Genomic DNA, 25,535 nt, shown 5'->3' with positions numbered 1-25,535 from the left:
TCTGCTTCCATTCTCTCTCCAGCTCCTATATATAGATTAGGAGCCACGCCTCCTTCTTTCTTCCTGCCCCTACTAAGCTGGTGGATCTCCACTTCGTTTAAAGAACTATCATAGCTTTGTCACAGTGAAAATCGTCTAAGTATATGACTTGTGCTCACAAGAAGGGATATGAGAAGAGAGTATTTTAGCATGGATTAGGCAGTCGTTAAATTTACTGTTGATTGGTCTAGTGGTTCTCAAATTGTGCTACACTTTGGAATCACCTTGGGTCTTTAAAAAATACCTATGTTGGGTTCCCATCCCTCTATATTCTGATTTAAATTGTAAGGCCTGTGACCTTCAGAGAGGAATTGTTTAAAAAGCTCCCCAGATGATTTTAATGTGCACTGTATTAGTCCTTCAGACTTTAAGTGTTATATGTAGACTAGAAGCATTGCTATCACCTGGGAGAGAAGCTTTGTAGGCCTGCAGGATCTCAGGTCTCATCTCAGAATTTGTATTTTAATAAGAACCATATTTAATAAGAAATAAGTGCATCACATTTATATTCAGTTTTGAGAAATGCCGGCTTCTCTACAGTCAGTTTTGCTCTGAGTGTTAATCAGAATTTTGCTTGAAAATCATTAAAGATGCTACCTTATCAGTAGCTCTCAGCAACACCTACTTTGGTTGTGGTTTTTCTGCTCTGATTGCTCTCTTTTTTTGATCACTTTAGCTTCTGGCTTTCAGAAAATCCTCCTGTCTTCTCATCCATTCATGGCTTCTTTCCTGTTTTGTAACAGGGTTACGGATTTATTCTTTTTCTTATGTATTTTGTCTCATTTCAGTGGAATACTTTTGAGGAAGACAATATTGTTACCATGGTAATACATCCCAAAGTGATCTACATAATTCATTGCAATCTCTATCAAAATTTCAAAAGTTTTTTTTGCATATATGGAAAGGCTAATCCTCAAATTCACATAGAATTATAAGGGATCATAAATAGCATAAACAATCTTGTAAAAAAACAAAGTTGGACCCATACTTTCACATTTCAAATTTACTGCAAAGCTACAGAAATCAAAACAATGTGGTACTAATGTAAGAATAGACACACACACACACACACACACATATATGTAATACATTGAGAGTGTAGAAATAGTCTCATACATATATGGTCATTTGACAAAGATGACCAAGTGTGTCACAACCATTTAATAGAGAAAGTATAGTCTTTTCAGTAAATATGCTGGGGAAACCAGATAGCCACGTATGAAAGAATAATATTTAACTCTTGAGAAATTTAATCCTCAAGTATTACTGGTGGTAACATAATATCAGGGAGCCAATTTGAACAACAGTTTGACAGTTTCTCAAAAATTAAATGCAGACTTACCATATGGCTCAGCAATTCTACTCTTAGGTATCTACCCCCCAAAAGGAAAATATACCTTTAGCTAAAAGCTTGTCTGTAAATTCTCATAGCAGCCTTATTCAAAATAGCTCAAAAGTGGAAACAACCAAAGTGTTCATTAACTGATGAATGTATAAATACAATGTAGTATATTCATGTAATGCTACATTATTTACTGGTAAAAAGGAAGTAGCTGTACATACTACAACATGGATGATCTTGAAAACCTTATGCTAAATGAAAGAAGCCAGATACAATGGCTATATATTGTATAATTTCATTTATATAAAATGCCCAGAATAGGCAAATCCACAGAGACAGAAACTAAATTAGAGATTAGTAGTTGCCAGTAATTAAGGGAGGGACTTCTTTTTGGGGTGATGGAATGTTCCAGAATTAGTTCTGTAGTTGCACAACATTGTGAATATACTAAAAGCTATTTTAAATGTTAAAAATCGTGAATTTTATGTTACATAAACATAATCTCAATAAAAATTATTCTGATGAAAAGAATTATTTTTTTTATTGGTAGAAATGGGGTTTCCTCTTGTTGCCCAGGCCGGTCTTGAACTCCTGGACTCAAGTGATCCACCTGCCTTGACCTCCTATAGGGCTGAGATTACAGGCATGAGCCTCTGCACCCACCCAAAAGAATGATGTTTGCCTCTGATTTCATACCATGTACAAAATTAACTTAAAGTTAATCAAAGACCTAAATGTGAGAGCTAAATTATAAATCTCTTAGAGGAGAATATAGGAGTAAACTTCATGACCCAGTGTTTGGCTTTGGCTACTTAGATATGACAACAAAAACGTAAGCAACAACAGAAAAAAACAAATTGGTCTTCATCAAAAAAAAATAAAAACTTTTGTTCATGAAAGGACACTATCAAGAAAGTGAGAAAACAACCCACAGAATCAGAGATAATATTTGCAAATTCTTATCAGATAAGGAACTAGTATCCAGAATATGTTTAAACCCTAACAACTCAACAGCAAAATGACAACTTAGTTTTTTAAAAATGGATAAAGTCATAGACATTTCTTCCTAGACCATGTATGATGGGCCAATAGGCACATGAAAAGATCCTCAACATCATCAGTCAATACAGAAATGTAAATCAAGACCACAGTGAGATGTCATTTTCCACTGTTAGGATGGCTATAATTTAAAAATGGGAAATAAGTGTTGGTGCAGATGTGGAGAAATTGTAACCTTCATACATTGCTGGTGGGAATATAAAATGGTGCTGTTTCTGTGGAAAACAGTTTGGCAATTCCTCACAAAGTCATACTTACAGTTACCATATAATCCAGCAGTTCCACTCCTTGGTAAACACTCACATGAAATGAAAACAAATATTCAAGCAAAATCTTGTAAATGAATATTTATAGTAGCACTATTCACAATATTCATAAAGTGGAAACAACCACAATGTCTTAGCAAATGGATGGCTAAGCAAAATACAGTATATATATTCAATAGACAATTTTTCAGGCATATGAAGGAATGAAGTACTAACTTGTGCTACAACAAGAATGAAACTTGTGGAGAGGGGATTCAAGATGGCGCCATAAGAACAACTCAGGATTGCAGCTCTCAGTGAATGCTCGGAGGGTGAGTCAAAGCCACATTTCCAGACAATTCTTTGTTACCCACAGAACGGGAAAATGCCCAGGTGTAGGAGAGACACGGGACACCAGCGCAGCTGTTTTGGCTAGTGTGGCCACTTCAATTGGCGCTGCAGTGCAGTGGCATTTTGCAACACTCCACACCAAACACACTGGTCCGGGTGCCCTGTTAAACCGGCATCTGAGATTTTGGAGGGCAGATTAGCATATCCATCTGATTAAATGGGACTTGGACAGTGAGCCAGACCAGGAGATTCCTGGGAAGCAGCGTTTGAACCAGCGCAGTGGGTTGCTGCACTGGAAATCACACAGATCCCAGTGACCTAACAGCAGGTGACTGAAACACCTGGGAGTGAGGCAACCATTCAACATTAAGAAAAAAAAAGGTGCTCTGAGGCAGGGAGCCAGGTAAGCAGGCTCGGTGGGTTTCACCCCCACAGGGAAAAACAAAACGGCAATTCCAAATGCTCCAGGTGGAGAGATTCACTGTAGGCACAGCTGAAACAAGGACAGTGCAGCTCGGTGGGGGAGGGGCATTCGCCATTACCGAGGCAATCCACCCCTACTGAGGTACACTCCCATTGCTGACGCAGCCTGCCGTTGCTGAGGCAACCCACCATAACAGAGAGACTCCGCCACAGAGCAGACCCCGAGGCAGGAGGGTGGAGACCGTGGCTGCAGGGCAGAGCCTGCAGTAACAGGGCGGATCCCATGCCAGCAGGGTGGAGCCTCGGCAGGCAAATAGTGACTAGATTGCCTCCTAGCTGGGCAGGATAGTGCAAAGGATACTCATAAAGTAAGCCCTAACTCCCTAAGACAGAGCATCTGAGGAAAAAAAGGGGTTGTATGAGTTCTGCTGCAGAAGACTTAAATGCACCAGTCTAACAGCCCTGAATGAACAATGGAGCTCACAGCTCAGCACTTGAGCTCCTATAAAGAACAGACCATCTCCTCAAGCAACGCCCTGACCCCTGTATATCCAAAGAGCCACCTCAAAAAGGACTGATCAGACTGACATTTGGCAGGCATCATTCAGGGACAAAGATAGCAGAAGAAGAAACTGGTAGCATCCCTCACTGTTCCAAAGCTGCTACAGGTGTACTCCAGACAAGCAGGGCCTAGAGTGGACCTCAGCAGTTGTACAGCAGAGGGGCTAGACTGGTAGACGGAAAACCAAGTAACAGAAATACCTCATCATCAACAATCTGGGCGTCCACTCAGAGACCCAATCAAAAAGTCAGCAACTACTCAGACAACAGATGGATAAATCCACAAAGATGGGAAGAAACCAGCGCATCAAACCAGTGCAAAAAGGAGGAAAACACCCAAAACCAAAACACCTCGACTCCTACAAAGGACCAAAACTCCTCACCAGTAAGGGAACAAAACTGTACACTGACTTGAGACCAGCTGCATAGAAGTGCACACTAAACCAAAGCAAGCAAGCAAACAAACATTTCCAGCAGCTTCCAAGGGCAGTCCGTGCCGGATATGGGCAATCCAGGCCCCCGACTTAGGCCTGCAGGAACTGCAAGCAAGAGACGAGGTGCACGTCAGCTCATTCTTCCTTCTCAGTCCTGCCAATTTTACTTGGAAGCTGGAGTTCTTTGGCTGAAGTCACAATTTGAGGGAGCAGAAAATGTACAATGCTTGATGAGGAGAGAAATTCTTCACATCTAAAGAGCTTTAGTCCATCTAAGAACAGCTGGCATCCCATCTGAATTTGAAGCTCACAGGACAGAGCACATCTTAAAACATAATGCAGTTTAGATTAGATTGTGTTTGTTCCCATACAAGGTATGGTATATGGCAACGAAAAGCAATAGCTAATATGCAATACACTCCATAGGGCAGTCTAACCAACAACCTGCATCCCCAATGAGTTTCAGATTTCTATAGCACTTGCCATGTTAGCACATGACACACAACAGGAGGTAGATGAAGGACTGTGACAAAATGACGGAATTAGACTTCAGAAGGTGGATAATGAGAAACTTCCATGAGCTAAAAGAACATGTTCTAAATCAATGCAAAGAAACTAAGAACCTTGAAAAAATATTTGAAAAAAGATTGGAGGAAACAGCAACCAGAATGGACAACTTAGGAATATGAATGAATTGAAGGAGCTGAAAAACACAACACGAGAACTTCGAGAAGCATGCAGAAGTTTCAACAGCTGAATTGACCAAGCAGAAGAAAGAATATCAGAAGTTGAAGATCAACTCAATGAAATAAAATGAGAAACCAAGATTAGAGAAAAAAGCACAAAAAAAAAAATGAACAAAATCTCCAAGAAATGTGGGACTATGTGAAGAGACGTAACCTACGTTTGATAGGTGTACCAGAATGTGATGAAGAGAATGAATCCAAGCTGGAAAACACTCTTCAGGATATTATCCAGAAAAATTTACCCAACCTAGCAAGTCAGGCCAAAACTCAAATCCAGGAAATAATGAGAACACCACAAGGATACTCTGCAAGAAGAGCAACCCCAAGGCACATAATCATCAGATTCACCAGGGTTGAAATGAAGGAGAAAATACTAAGGGCAGCCAGGGGGGAAGGTCAGGTCACCCACAAAGGGAAGCCTATCAGACTCACAGCAGATCTCTCGGCAAAAACTCTACAAGCCAGAAGAGAGTGGGGGACGATATTCAACATCCTTAAAGAAAAGAGCTTTCAACCCAGAATTACATATCCAGCCAAAGTGAGCTTCATAAGTGAAGGAAAAATAAAATTCTTTGCAAACAAGCAAGTACTCAGAGATTTTGTCACCAGTATGCCTGCTTTACAAGAGCTCCTGAAAGAGGCACTACACATAAAAAGGAACAACCAGTACCAGCCATTCCAAAACCACACTAAATGCTAAAGAGCATCAACAAAATGAAGAATCTGCATCAAGGAATGAACAAAACAGCCAGCTAGCATCAAAAATGGCAGTATCAAATCCACACATAACAATATTAACCCTAAATGTAAATGGGCTAAATGCACCATTCAAATAACACAGACGGGCAAATTGGATAAAAAACAAAAACCAATCAGTGTGCTGTATCCAGGAAACCCATCTCACATGAAAGGATACACAAAGGCTCACAATAAAGAGATGGAGGAAGATTTACCAAAGAAATGGAGAGCAGGAGTTGCAATTCTCATCTCTGATAAAATAGACTTTAGAGCAAAAAACATCAAAAGAGACAAAGAAGGGCATTACATAATGGTAAAAGGATCGATACAACAGGAAGAGCTAATGATTCTAAATATATATGGACTCAATACAGGAGCATCCAGATATATAAGGCAAGTTCTTAATGACTTACAAAGAGACTTAGACTCCCACACAATAATAGTGGGAGACTTTAACACTCCACTGTCAATATTAGACAGATAAACCAGACAGAAAATTAACAAGGATACCCAGGACTTGAACTCAGACCTGGAACAAGTAAACCTGATAGACATTTACAGAACTTTCCACCCCAAATCCACAGAATACACATTCTTCTCAGCACCACATCATGCCCACTCTAAAATTGACCACATAATTGGAAATAAACCACTCCTCAGCAAATGCAAAACAACTGACATAATAACAAACAGTGTCTCAGACCATAGTGCAATCAAGTTAGAACTCAGAATTCAGAAACTAACCCAGAACCGCACAGCTTCATGGAAACTAAACAACTGGCTCTTGAAAGTTGACTGCATAAACAATGAAATGAAGGCAGAAATAAAGAAGTTCTTAGAAACCAACGAGAACGAAGACACAACATACCAGAATCTCTGGGACACATTTAAAGCAGTCTCCAGAGGAAAATATAGAGCAATAAGTGCCCACAAGAGAAGAATGTAGAGATCCAAAATTGACACCCTATCGTTAAAATTGAAAGAGCTAGAGGAGCAAGATCAAAAAAACTCAAAACCTAGCAGAAGACAAGAAATAACTAAGATCAGAGCAGAACTGAAGGACATAGAGACACGAAAATCCCTTAAAAAAATCAATAAATCCAAGAGCTGGTTTTTTGAACAGATCGACAAAATAGACAGACCACAAGCCAGACTGATTAAAAATAAAAGAGAGAACAACCAAATAGATGCAATAAAAAATGATAAAGGGGAAATCACCACAGATTCCACAGAAATTCAAACCATCATCAGAAAATATTACAAACAACTCTATGCACATAAACTAGTAAACCTAAAAGAAATGGATAAATTCCTGGACACCTGTGTCCTCCCAAGCCTAAACAAGGAGGAATCCAAAACTATGAATTGACCAATAACAAGGTCTGAAGTTGAGGCAGCAATTAAGAGCCTACCACACAAAAAAAGCACAGGTCCAGATGGGTTCACAGCCGAATTCTACCAGACACACAAAGAGGAGCTGGTACCATTCCTTCTGAAACTCTTCCAAATAATTCAAAAGAGGGAATCCTTCCCAAATCATTTTATGAGACCAATATAATCCTGTTACCAAAATCTTGCAGAGACCCAACAAAAAAAGAAAACTTCAGGCCAATATTTATGATGAACATAGATGAAAAAATCTTCAATAAAATACTGGCAAGCTGATTGCAACAGCACATCAAAAAACTTATCCATCATGATCAAGTAGGATTCATCCCAGGGATGCTGGTTCAACATACGCAAGTCTATAAATGTAATTCACCACGTAGACAGAACCAAAAACCAAAATCACATGATTATCTCAATTGACGCAGAGAAAGCTTTCAACAAAATTCACCAGCTTTTTATGCTAAAAACCCTCAATAAACTCGGTATTGATGGAACGTATCTCAAAGTAATAAAAGCTATTTACAACAAACAAACAGCCAATATCATACTGAATGGGCAAAAACTGGAAGCATTTCCTTTGAAATCTGGCACTAGACAAGGATGCCCTCTTTCACCACTCCTATTCAATATAGTACTGGAAGTTCTAGCCGGGGCAATCAGGCAAGAAAACGAAATAAAGGGTATTCAAATAGGAAAGGTGGAAGCCAAATTGTCTCTATTTGCAGAAGACATGATAGTATACCTAGAAGACCCCATCGCCTCAGCCCAAAAACTCCTGAAACTGATAAGCAACTTCAGCAAAGTCTCAGGATATAAAATCAATGTGCAAAAATCACAAGCATTTCTATACACCAATAACAGACTTAAAGAGAGCCAAATCAAGAACGAACTGCCATTAACAATTGCTACAATAAGAATAAAATACCTAGGAATACAACTCACAAGGAACATAAGGGACCTCTTCAAGGAAAACTACAAACCACTGCCCAACGAAATAAGAGAGGACACAAACAGATGGAGAAACATTCCGTGTTCATGGTTAGGAAGAATTAATATCATGAAAATGGCTATACTGCCCAACATAATTTACAGAATCAATGCTATCCCCATCAAGAAACCATTGACTTTCTTCACAGAACTGGAAAAAACCACCATGAACTTCATATGGAACCCAAAGAAAGCCCGCATAGCCAAGTCAATTCTAAGCAAAAAGAACACAGCTGGGGGCACCACACTACCGGATTTCAAACTATACTACAAGGCTACAGTAATCAAACAGCATGGTACTGGTGCCAAAACAGAGATATAGACCAATCGAACAAAACAGAGGAATCAGAGGCAACACGACATATCTACAACCATACAATCTTTGACAAACATGACAAAAACAAGCAATGGGGAAAGGAGTCCCTGTTTAATAAATGGTGTTGGGAAAACTGGCTAGCCATGTGCAGAAAGCAGAAACTGGACCCCTTCCTGACACCTTACACTAAAATTAACTCCAGATGGATTAAAGACTTAAACATAAGACCTGGCACCATAGAAATCCTAGAAGAATATCTAGACAAAACTATTCAGGACATAGGAATAGGCAAGGACTTCATGACCAAACACCAAAAGCATTGGCAACAAAAGCCAAAATAGACAAATAGGACCTAATCAAACTCCACAGCTTCTGCATGGCAAAAGAAACAGTCACTAGAGTGAATCAGCAACCCACAGAATGGGAAAACATTTTTGCACTTTACCCATCTGACAAAGGGCTGAGATCCAGAATTTACAAAGAACTCAAACAGATTTACAAGAAAAAAACAAACAAACCCATTAAAATGGGAAAGGATATGAACAGACACTTTACAAAAGAAGACATACATGAGGCCAACAAACATATGAATAAATTCTCATCATCACTGGTCATTAGAGAGATGCAAATCAAAACCACATTGAGATACCATCTCACGCCAGTTAGAATGGCGATCATTAAAAAATCTGGAGACAACAGATGCTGGAGAGGATGTGGAGAAATAGGAACACTTTTACACTGTTGGTGGGAGTGTAAATTAGTTCAACCATTGTGGAAGACAGTGTGGCGATTCCTCAAGGCCTTAGAAATAGAAATTCCATTTGATCCAGCAATCCCATTACTGGGTATCTATCCAAAGGACTATAAATCGTTCTACTATAAGGACACATGCACACGAATGTTCATTGCAGCACTGTTTACAATAGCAAAGACCTGGAATCAACCCACATGCCCATCGATGATAGACTGGATTGGAAAAATGTGGCACATATACACCATGGAATATTATGCAGCAATCAGAAATGATGAGTTTGTGTCATTTGTAGGGACATGGATGAATCTGGAGAACATCATTCTCAGCAAACTGACACAAGAACAGAAAATGAAACACCACATATTCTCACTCATAGGCGGGTGATGAAAAATGAGAACACGTGGACACAGGGAGGGGAGTACTAAACACTGGGGTCTATTAGGGGGAAAAGGGGAAGGCCAGTGGGAGGGGGAGCTGGGGAGGGATGCCCTGGAGAGAAATGCCAAATGTGGGTGAAGGGGAGAAAGGAAGCAAAACACACTGCCATATTTGTACCTATGCAACTGTCTTGCATGCTCTGCTCATGTACCCCCAAACCTAAAATTCAATAAAAAATTAAAAAAAAATCTGGAGACAACAGATGCTGAAGAGGATATGGAGAAATATGAACACTTTTAGACTGTTGGTGGCAGTGTAAATTAGTTCAACCATTGTGGAAGACAGTGTGGCGATTTCTCAAGGCCTTAGAAATAGAAATTCCACTTGACCCAGCAATCCCATTACTGGGTATATATCCAAAGGACTATAAATTATTCTCCTATAAGGACACATGCACACGAATTTCATTGCAGCACTGTGTACAATAGCAAAGACCTGGAACCAACCCAAATTTCCATCGATGATAGACTGGACTGGGAAAATGTGGCACATATACACCATGGAATATTATGCAGCAATCAAAAATGATGAGTTCGTGTCGTTTGTAGGAACATGGATGAATCTGGAGAACATTCTCTGCAAACTGACACAAGAAAAAAGAATGAAATACTTAATATTCTCACTCATAGGCGGGTGATGAAAAATGAGAACAGATGAACACAGGGAAGGGATTACTAAACACTGGGGTCTATTGGGGGGGAATAGGGGAGGGACAGCGTGGGGGGGGGAGCTGGGGAGGGATAGCCTGGGGAGAAATGCCAAATGTGGGTTAAGGGGAGGAAAGTAGCAAAACACCCTGCCATGTGTGTACCTATGGAACTGTCTTGCATGTTCTACACATGTACCCCCAAACCTAAAATGCAATAAAAAAGAAAGAAAGAAAAAAAAAGTAAAAAAAAAAGATTGAAACTTGTAAACTTTATGCTAACTGAAAGAAGCCAGTTATAAAGGGCCACATACTGTATGATTTCATTTATAGGAAATATCCAGAATAGGCAGATTCATAGAGGCAGAAAGGTTACTGGTTCCTAAGGCATGGCGGTTGGGGCAAATGACGAGTGACTGATTAATGGGCATAGGCTTTTTTGGGGGATGGGAAAGTGTTCTGGAACTAGATTGTGTTGGATGGCTGCATAACATTGTGAATGTTCACAGTGCCACTGAATGTACACTTTAAAATAATTAAAATGGTGTATTTTATGTTATATAAATTTTACCTCAATAGAGTATTCTGATTACAAGATGCCTAAACTTCTTATAAAATTTATTGGAGTGAATTAGTCCCTTCTTCCTGTTTGTCATAGATTTTAAATTGTGCTTTAAAAAATTGTTATTTGTATAGTAAATTGTTTCTGGCTCTCACTAAATGAGATTAAGCAAATTTGCTCTATAATATTATATAAACTGTAGTCAAATAAAAAACCTTATAATATGCTAAATTATAAATGTAATTATTTCATTAGGTCTGAGTTGTGTATTCATTTATCTTATGTTAAAGGGGAACATACATTTAAAATATTATTAATAAAGCAGTACTTGGGGTTAGAACATTTAATTTCTTACAATATAGTAATATACTGAGCTATGTATTTTTATATTAACTATTTGAGAATTGCTTAATGAATACTGTACTTGTTAAATGAAAAATTAAAATAATATTTTTAATGTTTTTGACAGTAAGCAAACTCACTGTATACAATGCAGACATTTCACATAACATTCAAAGTATAGTTTATATATTGTCACAAATTAGTGTTGAAAAGTTGAAATATGTAAACATTTAAATATAATGAGAAAGTCACTAAGTCTTGCTGGTGCCCAAGTATTTCCCAGAGCGTTATTACATATTAACGTATCTAGGGTTTTTACATGTAAACCAAAAATAAAATCTTGTAATAAAATTAAAATATGTTTTTCAGTTGATATTTTTCTTTTCCTTTTGTTAATTGACACATAAAATTATTTCAAGAGATGGATAGTATATATGTAGGGTATTATGGCACATGCAGACATCTGTACACTTCTCTAGCATAAACTAATATATCTGTTTGAGATCTAGCTAAAACAACTGAGATGAGTGCTAACAAAATTTGGCTTATTTAAATCAGATTGTATGAGAGAACAGTTGGATTTCAAACTGTGTTTGACTGAAAATGATTGTTGACTCTAACTCAATGTTCTTGAATACTCATTTCTGGTCTTAGCATAAATGTAATTTATATATATATATAATGTAATATATAAATTATATTTATATATAATGTAATATATAAATTACATTTATGCTAAGCTATCTCAGTCTCAATTCTGTAATATATATATATTACATTTATATATATAATTCTGTAATATATATAATTCTGTAATATATATTATTTATATTTATATATATAATATATATTTACATTTATATATAATTCTGTAATATATATATTACATTTATATATATATATATATAAATTACATTTATGCTAAGCTATCTCAGTCTCAATTCTGTTCTGCTCCCTGCTGCTTAAGGCCAAATGAATATGCTGAAACTTGTACCCTAAGATATAAATTATACACACACACACACACACACACACACACACACACAATGCTAAAATGACTTCATTTCTTTATGGATCTTAGGGTATAAGTTTCAGAGTATTCATTTGGCCTTAAGCAGCAGGGAGCAGAACAGAATTGAGACTGAGATAGCTTAGCATTTGGGTATACTAGATAATGTGCCTGGAGGCAGATAATTGGAATTTTTGAATCAGATATGAGTTGAGACTTCAGGTAAAGAAGTGAATCTGAAACCAGGCAAGCAGAATTGAGGTTTATAGAGAAACCAACTGAACATTAGGGGAAAACAGAAGACCAGAAGCTAGGCAGTACAAGTTAGCAGTACAAGATAATGAAGTACCTTAAAGCAGACCCTTTAATCTAGACAAATAATTCATAGGAACCAAAAAGTCAATAACTGACTTTCATTTTGAAGCATGCTCTTGATAAAGAATGATGATTTTTATAAACTTCCCATTAAACCAAAAGCCAGTCTTGAGTTTTGGTTTTTGTAATACTTGTTGATATCAATAGAAGTAGAAAATAATGACTCAGTCTAGCAGGAATAGGGAAGGTGCCCACAGCATATAAGGTCACATTCTAAATACTATTAGGAATATATATTCCTTTGCCTTTTAATTGTTTATTGCCTGAGTAGATTTAAAGATTTATATTTCTTAAGTTTGTATGAGACAAGTTAAAGATTTTTGAGAGTTCACAAAATTGATAATTTTTTCTTAATGATTATTTCTTCCTAGAAAGCAGCTACATTCACTTAAAGAATAACTCTCAGAAAATGATATGAAGAGCTCTCAAATTTGTATTTATCCATCAGCCATTTTTTAAATCACTCAACGGTCATTCAGCTTACATTTATTATTCATCTGCTGTGTGCCTGGCACATTTTAGGTATAAAAAAGCAGAAATAAAGTAGGAAATTGTATGTAACAGATTAACAAAATACTTTGTAATAAATGTGTAATTGATATGGATAGTATAACTAAACTATCTTGATTTTTTTTTTCTATTTGGCCTATTTGTTCCCTTTCCTGTTTCTGTATTCTTTTGGATTGTGTAATTTTTATGATTCCATTTTATCTACTTTACTAGTTTTTATTACACTTTAAGTTCTGGGGTACATGTGCAGAACATGCAGGTTTGTTACGTAGTTTATACATGTGCCTTGGTGATTTCCTGCATCCATCACCCTGTCATCTACATTAGGTATTTCTCCTAATGCTATTCCTCCCCTAGTCCCACACCACATGATAGGCCTCAGTGTGTGATGTTCCCTTCCCTGTGTGCATGTGTTCTCATTGTTCAACTCCCACATATGAGTGAGAACATGTGGTGTTTGGTTTTCTGTTCTTTTGTTGATTTGCTGAGATGACAGTTTCCAGCTTCATCCATGTCCTTGCAAAGGACATGAACTCATCTTTTTTTGGCTGCATAGTATTCCATGGTGTACATGTGCCATATTTTCTTTATCCAGTCGATTATTGATGGGCATTTGGGTTGGTTCCAAGTCTTTGCTATTGTAAACAGTGCCACAATAAACATATATGTGCATGTGTCTTTATAATAGAAGGATTTATAATCCTTTTGGTATATACCCACTAACGGAATTGCTGGGTCAAATGGTATTTCTAGTTGTAGATCCTTGAGGATAGCCACAGTCTTTCACAATGGTTGAACTAATTTACACTCCCACCAACAATGTAAAAGCATTGATATTTCCTGACATCCTCTCCAGCATCTTTTGTCTACTGATTTTTTAATGATCACCATTCTAACTGGCATGAGATCATATCTCATTGTGGTTTTGATTTGCATTTCTCTAACAACCAGTGATGATGAGCTTTTTTTTCATGTGTTTGTTGACTGCATAAATGTCTCCTTTTGAGAAGTGTCTGTTCAGATCCTTTGCCCACTTTTTGATGTTTTTTTTTTTTTTTCTTGTAAATTTGTTTAAGTTCTTTGTAGATTCCGGATATTAGCCTTTTGTCAAATGGGTAGATTGCAAAAATTTACTCCCGTTCCGTTGGTTTTTTTTTCACTTTGATGATAGTTTATTTTGCTGTGCAGAAGTTGTTTAGTTTAATTAGATCTCATTTGTCTATTCTGGCACTTGTCATTGCTTTTGGTGTTTTAGTCATGAAGTCCTTGCCCAAGCCTATGTCCTGAATGGTATTGCCTAGGTTTTCTTCCAGGATATTTATCGTTTGAGGTCTTATGTTTAAATGTTTAATCTATCTTGAGTTAATTCTTGTATAAGGTATAAGGAAGGGATTCACCTTCAGCTTTCTGCATATGGCTAGCCAATTTTCTCAACACCATTTATTAAATAGGAAATCCTTTTCTCATTGCTTGATTTTGTCAGATTTGTCAAAGACCAGATGATTGTAAATGTGTGGCATTATTTCTGAGACCACTGTTCTGTTTCATTGGTCTATATATCTGTTTTGGTACCAGTACCATGCTGTTTTGGTTACGATAGCTTTGTAGTATGATTTGAAGTCAGGTAGTGTGATGCCTCCAGCTTCCTTTTTTTTCCCTGAGGATTGTATTGACTATGAGGGCTCTTTTTTGGTTCCATGTGAAATGTAACAGGGTTTTTTTTCCCCCCAATTATGTAAAGAAAGTCAATGGTAGCTTGATGGGAAGAGCATTGAATTTATAAATTACTTTGGGCAGTATGGCCATTTTCACGATACTGATTCTTCCTATCCATGAGCATGGATTATTTTTCCATTTGGGTTCTCTCTGATTTCCCTGAGTAGAGATTTGTAGTTCCCCTTAAAGAGGTCCTTCACATCCTTTGTTAGTTGTATTCCTAGGTATTTTCTTTTTTTTGTAGGAATTGTGAATGGGAGTTCACTCATGATTTGGCTTGCTGTTAGTCTGTTCTTTGTGTGTAGGAATGCCCGTGATTTTTGCACATTGATTTTGTATCCTGAGACTTTCCTGAAGTTGCTTATCAGCTTAAGGAGATTTTGGGCTGAGACTATGGAGTCTTCTAAATATCCAACCATGTCATCTACAAATAGAGACAATTTGGCTTCCTTTTTTTCTAATTGATTACCCTTTATTTCTTTTTCTTGCCTGATTGCCCTGGCCAGAATTTCCAATACTATGTTGAATAGAAGTGGTGAGAGAGGGCATCCTTATCTTGTGCCAGTTTTCAAAGGGAATGCTTCCAGTTTTTGCCCATTCATTATGATATTGGTTGTGGGTTTGTCATACATAAATAGCTTTTATTATTTTGAGATACATTCCATCAATACATAATTTATTGAGAGTTTTTACCATAAAGGACTGTTGAATTTTGTCAAAGGACTTTTCTGCATCTATTGAGATAATCATGTGTTTTTTGCCTTTGGTTTTGTTTATGTGATAGATTATGGTTATTGATTTGCATGTGCTGAACCAGCCTTGCATCCCAGGGATAAAGCTGACTTGATTGTTATGGATAAGCTTTTTGATGTGCTGCTGGATTTGGGTTACCAGTATTTTATTGAGGATTTTTGCATCAATGGTCACAAGGGATATTGGCCTGAAATTTTATTTTTTAGTTGTGTTTCTGCCAAGTTTTGGTATCAAGATGATGTTGGCCTCATAAAATGAGTCAGGGAGGATCCCCTCTTTTTCTATGGTTTGGAATAGTTTCAGAAGGTATGTTACCAGCTCCTCTTTGTACCTCTGGTAGAATTTGGGTGTGAACCCATCTGGTCCTGGACTTTTTTTGGTTTGTAGGATATTAATTGCTGCCTTAATTTCAGACCTTGTTATTGGTCTATATGGGGATATGACTTCTTCCTGGTTTAGTCTTGGGAGGATGTAAGTGTCCAGGAATTTATCCATTTCTTCTAGATTTTCTGGTTTATCCATAGAGGTGTTTATAGTATTCTCTGATCGTACTTTGTATTTCTGTTGGATTGGTGGTGATATCACCTTTATAATTTTATTGCATCTATTTGATTCTTCTCTCTTTTCTTCTTTATTAGTCTGGCTAGTGGTCTGTCTATTTTGTTGATCTTTTCAAATAACGAGCTCCTGGGCTCATTGATATTTTGAAGGGTTTTTCATGTCTCTATCTCCTTCAGTTTTGCTCTCATCCTAGTTATTTCTTGATTTCTGCTAGCTTTTAAATTTGTTTGTTCTTGTTCCTCTTGTTCTTTTAATCATGACGTCGATTTTAGATTTTTCCTCCTTTCTCTTGTGAGCATTCAGTGCTATAAATTTTCTTCTACACACTGCTTTAAATGTGTCCTAGAAATTTTGGTATCTTGTATCTTCATTTTCATTGGCTTCAAAGAACATTTTTATTTCTGCCTTCATTTCCTTGTTTATCCAGTAGTCATTCAAGAGCAGGTTTTCAATTTCCATGTTGTTGTGCAGTATGAGTGAGTTTCTTAATCCTGAGTTCTAATTTGATTGCACTGTGGTCTGAGAGACTGTTTGCTGTGATTTCCATTCTTTTGAATTTGCTGAGGAGTGTTTTACTTCCAATTATGTTGTCAATTTTAGAATAAGTGTGATGTGGTGCTGAGAAGAATGTATATTCTCTTGATTTGGGGTGGAGAGTTGTATAGATGTCTATTTGATTTGCTTTTACACCAGTACCAGGCTGTTTTTGTTTCTATAGCCTTGTAGTATAGTTGAAGTCAGTTAGTGTGATGCTTCCAGCTTTGTTCTTTTTGCTTAGGATTGCCTTGGTTATTTGGGCTCTTTTTTGGTTCCAAGTGAATTTTAAATTAGTTTTCCCTAGTTTTGTGAAGACCGTAATTGGTAATTTGATAGAGATAGCATTGAATCTATAAATTTCTCTGGGCAGTATGTATGCCAGATAATTTTTTATTAGTTGCTAGACTAATTGTGTATTGTACTCTATTGAGTACTGAGTATTCTTTTATTCCTATAAATATTCCTGAGCCTCTTTTTTTAAATGACACAGTTAAGTTACTTGGAAGTAGCTTGATCTTTTCAAACATTGCTATTAGGCTTGGTTAGGTGGAAACAGAGAAGCCTTTAAACTAGGCCTCATTTTCCTTATTCCTGAGGCAATAAATTTCTGAGTAGTCTAGCCAATGTCCTGTGATTTGCAGGGCTTTCCACTTGGCTGATGAGAACATGTAGTATTCCTGGGGCTGCTTGAGTCCTGAGGATTATAACTTCTTTGCTTCCTTTGCTCTGCACAAGTGATTTCTTCTATGCCTTTCTCCACCCCAATTCAGGTTGTTTTTTTACACACCAGTTCTAAGCATTATAGCACTGAAGACTAGAGAGATCCTTTGTATATTTATCTCCTGTGCATCTCTCTCCTCTTTGGTATCTGCTTTGTTAAACCTGGGCCTGTCTGGACTTTCAACTTCATTTCTTCAATTCCAGAAGAGCCTCAAAGTCTGCCTGGAATTCCTCTTCTTGTACTACAGGCATTTCATAGGCTGCAGCTGGGACACTTAGAGGGCTTGGTTTGTTTTTTTGCATTCAGGGATTACTGTTACACATTCCTTTATGTGAAATGTCAAAAAACCATTTGTTATGTATTAGTTGAATTTGTTATGTATTAATAGTTTCATACAGGAGGGTAAATTGGGTCACTGTTACACCATAATGGCTAGAAATGGAAGTGGAGCTTATATTTTTCTAGGAAGAAGCAGATAGTAAATAAAAAGATGAGTAATGCAAATTCAGGTTTGGGTTGTACAGAGAGCATTCAGTGAACACCTCTCTGAGGACGGACTTTCAGCTTGAGACCTGAGTGGTGAGAAGGAGGAAGCCATTCAGAGATCTGGAGGCAGAGGAATTTGGCATAGGGTAAAATTCTGGCATGTGTTAATTGCTTTATTTCCCGGAGTACCTAGCACTTTGCTTCTCACAATGTAGCTTCCATACCAGCATCATTGGCATTAGCAGGGATCTTTTGAGAATTACAGAATTACAGGTCCCCTACTAAACTAGAATCTGTATTTAATAAGATTCTCAAGTGGCTCATATGCACAGAGCACTGGTTTAGTTTATATATTTTGGGGATGGGGAGAATAAATTGAGAAAGGTTATTGTTTTATCTTTGCACAGATTTATTATACTAAGTATTTGAGGAGTATAAAAAGAATAACTATTGTTGAGAATATAAAGCTTCCAAAATAAAAAATAAGTAATAAGTATTTATTGAGAATAAAAAGCTTCTAGGTCAAGTATGATATATCCTGCCAATCCTTTATTAGAAAATTACATTGAATACAAACTTAATCAGTTTTGTAAGATTAGCCCATTTGCTAGATAATGTAGTTTTTCAAACTCCAAACCCATCAGTTGTCAAGTCTTTGTAGTGTTTTTTAATAAATATTCTATAACTATCAAGATGCCCATAGTATAGAAATTTTATTATAGGGTAGTGGTTAATGAAGGGGGATTGGCTTTGGAATCAGAATTGTTTGCTGGTCATTTTGACCTGGGGGCAGGAACTTAAGTTCTTTGAGTTTCAGTTTTCCTACAAAAATGTAGTCAGCATGTTTCTAGACCTTTCCAGTCTCCGACAATAAAATGAAGTAACACTTTCTTTTAATCCTCTATTAGGCAGAATTCTTCTGATTGTAAGAGACAGATATCCAGTTTAAATAGCTTAGGAAAAAGAATTATTGGCTTTAGTGATCAAACCCCAGGAAGTGTTGGACTGTGTCTAGGTCTCAGTAATAATTATTATTTGTCACTAATTACATGCCTCATCAGCTATTTTCTGTGATTTAGATTTATTCTCCTCCAGGGATTTTTCTTCTGGTGAGAGACATGATCTCCACCTGCTCTAAAACTTTAAATTTACATCATTAGAGAGGTTTGGAGACTAGATCTGTCTCATATAAAGCGGAAGAATCCAGGGCAGGAGCACTGATACTGATTGGTACACATGGAATAAGATGCCCATTCCTGAATCAATAAAGTCTGGCTGAATGAAAGTTTAGGTGAAACATTTTCTAGAAGAAAGAAAGGACTGATCTTCATGATTGGCAAAAAAATACATTTTAAATATATGAGATCCAAAATATGACTATAAATTTTCATTCCATGTGTAAGGTAGTTAAATTTTTTTCTATGAGTTTAGTTCACCCAGTTAATGTGTGTGACTACCAAAGGAATTTTAATATGTTCTATTAATCTGTCTTACTGTTTCTTTATGCACCCTACCAGTTGTCCACACTCTCAATCATTGTTATTCCAGAGAAATAGTGATGAATAAAGACAGTCTAATAATCCTCCAAGCTATGTTTCCTAACATTAATTTGCCCCCATGTGGCATCATGTGCTAGGGCAAACTCAATGCCTATCAAAGAGAAATCTATGGGCATCCCGGACCCAGAGTCCTAAATCCTCAACTATTATTTCAGAGAAACTCCTTTTTATGCCCACTCCAAATCCTGCCCCATGATGGCTGACATAATTCTTTCAGAGGAATTCTTATCCACACCCAAAGCTATGGTTTAATCTCCATTACTTAGAAAAGAAAATGAAAATATTGAACATTATGCTTCTAAAAGTCTGTGTTATTTATTCATAAATAACTCTATGTGATTAACACTAATGCATATGTAGGACATCTTTCTGTTGTTCTAGCAGGACACAGTCAGGCTAAAGATGAATTCAGTTTACATTGTTCGAACATTGCACATCTGAATCTTCAACACAAACATTCATATTTATGGTGACTTCACAGATTTCTTCATGATGTTTCTCTCAAAATATGTCTTATTCTTAAGAACAGCAACTAGTGGAAAGCCCCATGTGCTAGTCTTGTAAAATGAACAAGGCCAAATTAAGTTTTTCTTCACGAAGCATATCAATAAGGTCAGTAATAATATCTTGTTTGGATAATCAAAATAGATACCATATGGGTAGTCTTTAAAGTGTTCTATATTTGCAGTATGAGTAAGCTGTGGTGGTTATTTATTGTAGAAGCAGTTTATCAGATGAGACTCTTGACTGTGCCTGTGATTTATCATCTAGTATAGTTCCATAGAGTTAAGGTGGTATTCATTCATTTAACTGATTTTTGCATGCTTTCATTCACTTATTGAAAAATTTTATTGAATTCTTATTATACATTCAGCACCACGATAGACCCTGGGAAAACAGAACAAGACAGTCTATACTGTCATAGAACATAGACATTAGTGGAACCTTTTGAATGAAGCCCGAAATCACTATGTTTTCCCTCTTGGTGGAAAAAAAAATCTAAAAAATCTTCCACACTTTTATGAAGAGAGCTGCATTGTTCTTATCCCCGATGTCCTGACCTGACTCTGGGAATTATATTTAGTTTACCATAATGGTTCATTCATTCATTCAGCCGAATGGCATTCTTTGCTTCCTGTCTCCAGCAGATCTATGTCTACTGGACAACAGGAATTAAAATTTCATGGTGAGAGAACTGATACCATGATACACTTTAGAAATATTTTTGTTCTTCTTATGTAATCAGGCATTTTAATAAAGAAAATAACTCTTATTTATTGCTGATTATACCACTAAACTCTTTTCCCAGTGAATGTTCCAGTGGAAAAGAAATTATTTGCTGCTGAAAATGATTTGCTGCTTATTTTGTACATGTTCTTGAAGTAATCTGAGACATTATTGTTATACTGTTGTAATTTGACTTGAATGAGTCCAATAGTAATTTTTATATTAACTTGCTATTCACAGGGAAGTAAAAGGAAACAGAAATAAGTGAAATAACTTGAGAAAACAAGATAATCCACATATATTTTACTTGTGTAGATTGCAAAGTAAACAATAATTTGTTTCTCTGAGCCCATTTTTCCTTCTACCTCCTGCTGTGATTCTTTGTTTCTCTTTTCCAGTCTTCTGAAGCACAATTGTTGATACTCCAATTTCCCTCATCCTATTGAACTGCTCTGGTGAAAGTCGCCGACAACTTCTTTGTTTCTACATATAAGTGCTGTTCTCAGTACTTATCTGACCCAGGCAATGGAAATGCCATCCTTCAACTTTCTCAGACCAAATCCTTGACATCATCTGTGATTTCTGTTTTTCTCTTGTATCCCACATAGCATCCTTCAGCAAATATAGTTGGATTTACTTGCAGAAACACATCCACAATTCTACCATTTTTCACCTGCTTCATGCATTTACCATTTCTTGCTTCTTGTGGTTTCTCTGCTTCTTCCCTTATTTACCTCTATCTATTCTTTTTACTTGTTCTCCTTGTCTGGAAAACTGACTCAACCATAGAGCTTCATTGTCCACTACTTCACTTCCCTCGAGTCTTTACTCAGATGTCACTGCAGTGAGGTTTTCTCTGGCTACCTTAATGAACATTAGAAGTAGACACGCTTCATTGTAATTACAATCATCTCATATATTATGTTTTGCTCAGATGCCTATTTATTCTTTGACTGCCTCATTTCCCTTCCTCCAACTAGTATTTTTGAATGTTTTATTTCCCTACTATATCCTCAGTTGCCAGGACAGTGAGTATTAAGTATCTGGCACATAAGAAGTGTTTAAATATTAGTTTTTTGAAGAGATACAAATTTTATTGTAATTAGGATAATTTTCATTGAGTCGGTAATGGTCTGAATAGGTTTGTTTTCTATAGACCTGGTTTACTGAGGGAGAATATCATGCTTTTAGATTCAACCACAATTTTAAAATAAAAATGACACATTAAAACAATAAAGTATTAATCTTAAAAGCACTCCCTCTTGCTTTATGTGATTTTAATTTACTTAGATTAAATAAAACATTTCATTTATAGATCTTTCTTTTTCGTAATGTGAGAATTGTTTTGGAATGACATAGAACAGACTGAGCTCTTGATCTTACAAATGCTTCTATAGACACCAGAGTCAAGTGGAGCAGTGACATCTTAGGGTGTGATAACTACTCACTTGTTAACTTATGTGTCCCCCATTTTTTTCTATATTATTTTGTGTCTCTTTTGCTGAATATTGAATTATATTTTTTTGAGGGCTAGTATCCCTGTCTTTGCGATTAGCTCATTTAAGCTGAAAGGTATCATTGAATTTCTTGAGAAAGCTCTGTTGTTCTCTCTTAATATCTTTAAAATGGAAAGGAAATATTACCAAGAGAAGCCGTTTTTGAGTTTAAGTGAATGAAGACCTTAATGCTATGAAGTGTACTATTAGATTAGCATGTAGGAGAATTCTGACTGAGAGTGTGGCAAGCAGTGCCATCAGACAAATACCAAAGGACAAGGACTTCGTCCAAACCCACTTTTGGTTATATATTTTTTTCTGGAACTAACACTTCTGGTGGGTCCCAATAGCTCTTCAACAGGAGTCAAAATTGTACATGAACGTAGAAATAATGAATAGCTACTCATAATATGTGGGTGATGTTAGTGTCAGTGAAGAAATATGTTAGTACATATCTAGCCCTATTGAGTCTTGCTCTAAAGGATATAACAGTTTATTAGGAAAACTGAAATAGACAATAGTACATTAATGTAAATTTATACAATAAGAATAGATTGTAAGAATATTTATAAAGGGTTTAGACAGTTTGATTTATTGGAAAAAATATTTTTAGACTTACAAACTGTGATCCAACAATTGTTGAAACAAAAATTTAAGATAATTGGTGCATCAATGAAATGTCAGATATTCTTTTAAATGTTGATGTTTCCTCAGAAATCCATTCATTGAGTTCCTCTAACTTTATATAACCTCTTAAAGAAACACCATCCATATTTAGAATTTCTCCTGGTCCCAAATCCATATTTCCAACTCTTTACTGACAGTCTGCATTTGGACATTCTCTAGCCTTCTCAAACTCAATTGAACAATGATAATAGCCACAGTTTGTTGAGGGATTACTATTTTGCTAGGCAGTATTCTAAATGCTTTATTTGCATTAGCTGACCTAACACTCAGAGCAATTCTGAGTTGGTTCTTTTATTGCCTTAGTTTTATAGATAAAGAAACAGTCTTCAGTCACCTTGAGTAAGCCACATGGATATTAAGTGACATTTCTAAGTGCAAAGCCTATGTTCTTAACCACTGTGATTATTTTCAAAATATAATTCTTCAGGTGTTCTCTCAAATTGCTTCTTTTATTTATTTATTTTTAAATTTGTGTATCTTGTTTAATGACACCACTATCCATCAAGCCAGAATCCTAAACATATTTGTCCTCCTCATTCACTGCATCTGAATAGTCAGCAATTCACATCTATTTTTCCTCCTTTATCTCTTGGAACCATTTCCTTTATCCATCCTCAATACAGCTTCATAGTTCTGGCTCTTATCTTATTTCATCAGTTTACTAACTAGCCTCCCTGCCACCAATCTTACCCTAACATTTTTCATGTTATAGCTTAAGTGATCCTTCTAACTGTTTAAGATCTTTAAAGAGCTTCCCTGTCACCTATAGGATAAACCCAATCTCCTGAGTATAGCAAATAGGGAATTTTGTAATCTGGTTTTTGCCCTCACGTTCATCCTTCTTTCCTGCCACTTCCTTTTATATATCCAGTGTTTCAGTCATAGACAACTTCTAGTAGTTCTTGAACATGCTATTCTTCCTTTCTGGAATACTTCTATTCTCTCCTATAATCCATTTTATACCTTTATTACAGTAGTTATATGAACTATTAAATAAATATTGTCTTTTTCCACTTCCAAGTACTGTCTTTGACACTAAATCAGAATTTATTGGAAATTTGTGAATTGTCATTTCTAAAGAAGAGAGAGTGGTAGGCTTGGAGAAAGTGATGTTATGTCTTATTTGGCCAAAGAAAGACTTAAACCATCTGGCTCAGGAGATTACCATTGTAAGATTTCTCATTCTGACGCAGTAGTTATCACCCCAATTATTTTCTGTCAAGAAATGGGATCCCATACATCTTCCTCAGTCTTTTCTGAATGAACTGAAGAAGCCTAAATAAGAGGCAACATTTGCATGCAACATTGTTGCTAGAAATACTTTATTTTTGGCTTGACAAGCTTCATTCTTTTAAAACTGTCTGGCCATAGTACCAACGCTGAGTTTGGATCTGGTGCTCTTATTCTTCTTTGTGGTAATTAGAATTGGAGCAAACATTTTACTGGCAACCTTTACAAGTTGGAGATCAATTATAACATGATGCAAAAAGCAAGTGCTTTGGAGGCAGATAGCCTGGGTTGGGATTTCTGCTGCTTATAGCTGTGTGAAGGTCACCAATTTATTTAACTTCTCTCAACTTCAGTTTCTTCATATATAAGTGCAGGTAAAATCCATACTTCTCAGGGTTGATATGAGGGGTAAATTAAATAATTATATAAAAGATTTGGCACATACCTGACATGTTATAGACACTAAGTAAATGATAGGTTTAATTTTTAAACAGTGGATGGCACATTGTCCAAATAATCCTAATATAGTGCTACATATTGTCATCTAAATAATTATAAATATTTAAGCCAAGTGTTTTTCTTTTAAGAAAAAAGCTGTAGTTACAATAATGGAAAGCGTACATAACAAATATGGGATAGGTGATACAAAGGCATTTGTATCAGAATCTCTTGTGAAAAATACAGAATCATTGTCCTCACCCCAGTTTGCCAGGTTAGGATCTTTGGATATGGGATATAGGAATCAAAAGTTTTCAGAAGCATCTGAGGTTATTCTCAAGTACCTCAAGGTTATTCTGGCAAATTCTTTTGTATGTTTTAAAGTTGATCTCGGATATGATGTTCACTGGGAAGTCTTTCCTAATATCCTCTTCCTCTACCCCAGTCTGCAACAGGTGTGCATTCTATTTCTGTCATATACCTGTCATGTTGTCCTTGGACATATCTGATTGTTTGTGTCCCAGACTGTCAGATCCCTGGGGGCAGGGACTTTGCCTTTCCAGTGCCTTGCACAGTATTGGGCCCATAGGAGGTATTCAGTAAATATCTATTAAATGAATAAACAAGTTTTTGTACATCTTTCTCAATGTATGAGAGGATGTTTCTGAAAAGTATCATTAAATTCAAACACGTATATGAAAATTAATTTTCTCACAGAAATAAAAGTAAATTTTATTTATTTTGTTTTTTACTATTTTATTAATATTGAATTAAGGTAATTTTTTATCTTAATTAAGTTTTCCCTGTACATTTATTTAAGTGCCTTGTATTTTTTCATGTTATCATTGGTGTTTCATA

The 25,535-nt window shown here is 36.3% G+C and overlaps 1 long non-coding RNA gene across 1 annotated transcript in view; it reads left to right on the top strand.

Moving 5' to 3' along the window:
• LOC144576652 (uncharacterized) overlaps positions 1-25,535 on the top strand; it is a 50,314-nt gene that overhangs the window by 22,243 nt on the left and 2,536 nt on the right. The gene's annotated exons all lie outside the window — the stretch shown is intronic.

Source organism: Callithrix jacchus, chromosome 6 (genome assembly GCF_049354715.1).
Source record: "Callithrix jacchus isolate 240 chromosome 6, calJac240_pri, whole genome shotgun sequence".
Classification (NCBI taxonomy): domain Eukaryota; kingdom Metazoa; phylum Chordata; class Mammalia; order Primates; family Cebidae; genus Callithrix; species Callithrix jacchus.
The sequence above is the reverse complement of the archived record's forward strand: the minus strand, read 5'-3'. Positions and strand labels throughout refer to the sequence as shown.